Genomic DNA, 5,099 nt, shown 5'->3' with positions numbered 1-5,099 from the left:
GATTTAAACATTTTTGCCAAAATCTACAGATGCATTGGCCCTGATCTATTAATGTTCTGGAGAGAATACACTTTCATCAGTGAAGCTGGGTAATCCAGAAAACCTGAAGTCATTAGGTATGTTAGCAAATGTTTTTAATCCTGGACTACATCCATTCTAGGTTTGCTGGATCACCAAGCTTCACTGTTAAAAATGTATTCTCTCCCTTGGAGAATCTTAATAAATTAGACCCATTGCATGATTGAATTCAATAAATATATATAGGTACTTTCTTTTTTTTATATGTGTGGTAAATAGGTCTTTTTCTAACAATCTAAAATCTACATTCTTTTATCTGAAAGCAGATCGAGCTATGGGCCTCATGTTATTTTTGTACTTTATTTGATTATTACTCGAATACTGTAAGTTTATTTTTTTTCCTCCTCACTGTTTTTTTCCTGTAAAATAATTAGAAATGATAATGATTATAATGCTGAGGCAGGGCTTGCAATATGTGAAGTGTGTGGTGGAGATTTTATTGGTTTGATGTCTGGCTTACACTAATACCAGAACAGGGTGCAACAGTTACAACCTTATTGTGTTTTTTTTATTTTATGGCAGAGAGACACAGGATTGTCAGGAAGATAGTTTGCCCCGAAAGGATACTTGCAAACATATGTTTTATACTGCATAGAAAGAGTGCACTATATTTATATCTATATGAGTAACGGTTTTATGCACATTTATTTTTTTTAATTTCCTTTTATTAAGAACTCAAAACAATAAATATATATACAAACAACATCAGAGTCTAATAGCCAAAAAAAACATATAACTTCTTAATACAAATACATATATAAATAAATAAATAACAACAAATCAGCAAAGGCAGTGATTTTAAAAGTACATGATCCGACTGATACCTTTAAATTCGGATAGATCCTCTAAGAGCTGAAGAAGAGGGTCCAATGCTAGGTTAAATGAGATTGGAGAGAGAGGACATCCTTGTCTAGTATCTCTAGGGAGTGTTATGAGCGCTGACAAATCTCCATTAATAATCAATTTAGAAGATGAATTGTTATATATTTATTGAATATAGGAAGAAAACATCTACCCAAATGCCCTATTAGAGAACACAGCATTAAGCAAAGGCCATTCTATTTTATCAAAAGCTTTTTCGGCATCCAAAATAAGTAACATAGATTTAGAGTTCTGGATCCTGAATCCCAAATGTGCTTATATGAACAAAACCCAAATGATGATTAGTTAATATGGTAGGCAAAAAATCTGCAATCTGTTAGCTATTAATTTAGCCAAAATTTTATAATCACAGTTCAACAAAGAAATTGGTCTATGAGAAGCTAACTGCTCCGGATCTTTACCAGGTTTTGGAATCAACATAGTATAAGCTTCATTGAAACCCCGAAAAAGGAACCTGGTGGGTCAATATTTAATTATACACTTCTACAAGTAAAGGAGTTATTGCCAGAGCCAAAATTTTATAATATTCAGCTGAAAAAAACTGTCCGGACCTGGAAATCCCAGATCTTTCTATAGCCTCCCATCACTGTTTCTTTATCAATATAGTGAAAATATTTAGCTATTACAGGTCGTGGACGTTGGGCCATGGACTGGCTCTCAAGGCCTATCCGATGAGCATTTTCAATACTCCGTAGAGAACTATGTGTGAGATTCAATGGCTTCATCAGAGGGGTTGTAAGAAATTGAACCAAATCATAGCCTTTATTTGATTTTGGTATACCAATAAAGTGTAGATTAGACCACCTATTCCGATTCTCCAAATATTCTTATTTGGTTTCTATAGAGGTGAGTATATTATTTTGAGCAGAAACTTTAGTATTAGATTGTAAAAGCTGATCTTCCAAGTCACTTACTCTCTGTTCCAACTCAGTTATATGTTGGATATTAGAGGAAATTCATTAGAGGGGATTCATTAGTGCTGATTCAATGGATTTTTGCAAGCCATCAAATGTATTATTAAAATAAGGCAAAAAGATTTTAGATACATCAGAAGCAATTCCTGAGTGATCAGGTGACCCAAGCAATGTATCAGACCTTGATTCTTCCCCATCTGCATATTCTATGAAAGACTGGTGCTAAAACATAGAAGAAAAAGTGGGAGTAGAACTTTAAAATTCACTCTAGATGGCATTGGTGCCTAGCCGAACAGCATAGATTTTCACTTCCAAGACATGTGTTGGAGATGCACAATTCAGCGTTGCACTTTGTTGCATTTTTGGTGGAATTGTCTGCTGATAAAGAAGTTCTAGGAAGAAATACTAGATATGTACAATGCATTTGCCTCTGTAACAGTGACCACTGGCAGCCTATTATTTGTAATTCCAGTCCCCATTTTGTAATTGGCTGGTAGGGCAGTGATACCGAGGCCATGGTGAGCCTCTACCCTTCCATCCATGTGAATGGCTCTTGGAGGTATACAGCACTTGGAGGAACTGGTTGCAGACAAGGATGACCATAGGCAGCATCAAAATACTACCTGGTCATCTTGGAGGTTCTTAGAGATTCAGATTGGTGACATGCATAACTTAACTGAAGCTGTTGAACCCTAATTTGATTGGTTTATCGGCATCAGACATGCCAGTAACCCAACCTTCTCCTATTCCCTCTTTCCCTTCCCTTTCGTCTGCTTCGCCTCTCCCCACCCGTCTTTCTCACCTTGTTTTACATTTTGTGCCTTTTTCATAATTAGATATCTCTGCCCATTCTCTTCTTATTCCATGTCTACACCCTTACTGACAGCCCCCACATAACTCCCACACCTCTATGGGTGCAAAGAAATAAGTAATGTTTTGCTTGTGATGTATGTAAAGTTTCTTAGTTAACGGTTCTGTAAATCTCAGGTTTGTCCCAGGGTTTCCTTCTCTAGCACTTCAATACTACTATTAAGTGATACATGGAGCTCATGTGTATTTATTCACCACAGGGTTGAGATTTTCTTGGTAGACTTGTTGTATCTCTTTTATCCTATTGGTTCTGTTCTTCTTGTACTGTCGCTTATATTTTGTGTAGTTTTTAGTTTTATAACACATTTTCTCAAAAACAATGAAACTAATACCTCTTAATTACCAAAGCTTGTTGACATTGATTTTAATTTAGATAATAAAGTGTACCTAAAGTTACCCTTGTCATTCTTCCATACTTTAAACCACATGTTCTGATTTTGAAAAAAATCATTGATAAATGAATTGTAAATGCCAAGCCTGTAGTATAGAACACTGTGAAGATCTGTTCCATTAGTGAGCCAGATCCATAGAAGATGACCATGACGGTGAGGTGGGATCAGCAGGTGGAGAAGGCTTTACATCGCCCAGCTGTAGATTTATTACCTAGTATGACCCTTATACATTACAATGTAGAACATGTCGCAGCCACAATGTTGATGAGAGCTTTAGCATCACAAAAAACTGATGAATGTCAACTAAAGAGCGGAAGAACATTTTTTAGATGGAACTCGTAAGTAAAGCTTAATTTACAGCCTCACAAACCCAGGTAACCATCATTATTATTATACAGATTTTCTTGTTAGGCATAAGATAATATTTTAAAGGGTAACAAATGGCAACATTTCAATCGAATGCCATTAGAAATATAACCATGCCCTCAGTACTGCTGACTAGAAGAAAAAAAAGCATCTGGATGAAGCATTGCGTGAATGATATGGTGTTATTCCCAGACAAAAAGATGTAGAGGAGTCGTGGTACAAAAATAGAGAATAAATAGGCAAAGAGGGGTTAATGTGATTTTTCTTATAGTTTAAAGAGGTACAGTGACAACCTGATAGCCAGTGGTAGTACTAGACAGAGTTAAACTCGACCAGTAAGCATATCCATTTTAAAGTATTCAGATTAAATATGGTTATATCTGGTCTCGACTTCCGAAATGGAATAGATTTCCGAAAACTTCCGAAATGGAATAGATTTTAATTAGGAAGGCATAATATTAATAAATATATTGAAATAAGAATAATTTAAATTATTTTGAAATCTTTTAAAGTGTTTTTAGAGAATCCAAAAAGTGCTTACAATATGTAAACAAGAAAAAAAAAGACTGCTGGGGATGAAGGCTGTAAGGAACTTACCCGCCCTGCGAGCCTGCGGTGTCCCTGGGGTTCCCAGCCACAGAGGGAGACCCCTCAGTAGCAAGCAGCATAACCAAGGCTGCTCCTCTGCTCACAGCTTGTCTGTCTCTGCAGGCGGAGGGGTCTTTGTGTGTTTAAAACTTCTGCTTGTCATCTCCTCAGTGACCCGGTCTGAACCTAACTCTGATTGAACTCTGCCTGCCCTGACCTCGGATTGTTACTGACCTGCTTTTGCCTTATCCTTCTGTACCTTGCTTGATTGGACTTAACCCTTGCTGTCCGGTACCACTCTCAATAAACCTTATTCAAGGATATCTGGAGTCGGTAGTGGTTTGTGTGCCCAGGCGCATTACAAAGGCTTTGATGTTTCTAATTAGCAGTTTGTAAGAGGGCTGCTGCATGGGAAGCCCACCTTAAATAAGGCAAGTCTTAAAATGGAAGTGCACATACACCAATGGAAGTGGGCAAGGCTGCACCGAACACAATTTGGGTGGATTCATGCTCTGTCTAGTCCCTCCCTATAGACTGCCCATCCATTGAAGGGGAGGAACCCCCGGCACTAGATCAGACCATTGGAATTCAAGAATAGATATACTGATTTCCATGGTAAACTGCTTTTCTATTCTGCAAGATATTTTTAAAGAAAATAGTCAAAAATTAGGTTATACAGATTTGATAAGTATAAATGAATTATATAATTACTAAATATAAAACAATTACTCCATGTTGAGCCTTCATTTCTATTTCTTCTATACTATTCCCCAGTATCCCCAGAGACAACCATGCATATTTTCTTCGGGGCATCATAGGTCATTTAGCAGACAGTGAGAGTGGGAACAGAGAGCAATAAAAACGTATTTAATAGAAGTGGGTTGAAGTGCTGAATCTGATTTGATGGTTGGTTAGAATTTCCAACAAATGATTTTAAGATTTATGGAGTATAATTCTAGCCAAGTATGTTCTGAAATCAAGGTGAAGGTTAGTAGAGGCTACATGGCCA

The sequence above is a fragment of the Pyxicephalus adspersus genome, chromosome 7 (genome assembly GCF_032062135.1).
Source record: "Pyxicephalus adspersus chromosome 7, UCB_Pads_2.0, whole genome shotgun sequence".
Taxonomy (NCBI): Eukaryota; Metazoa; Chordata; class Amphibia; order Anura; family Pyxicephalidae; genus Pyxicephalus; species Pyxicephalus adspersus.
This window is presented reverse-complemented; position numbering follows the sequence as displayed.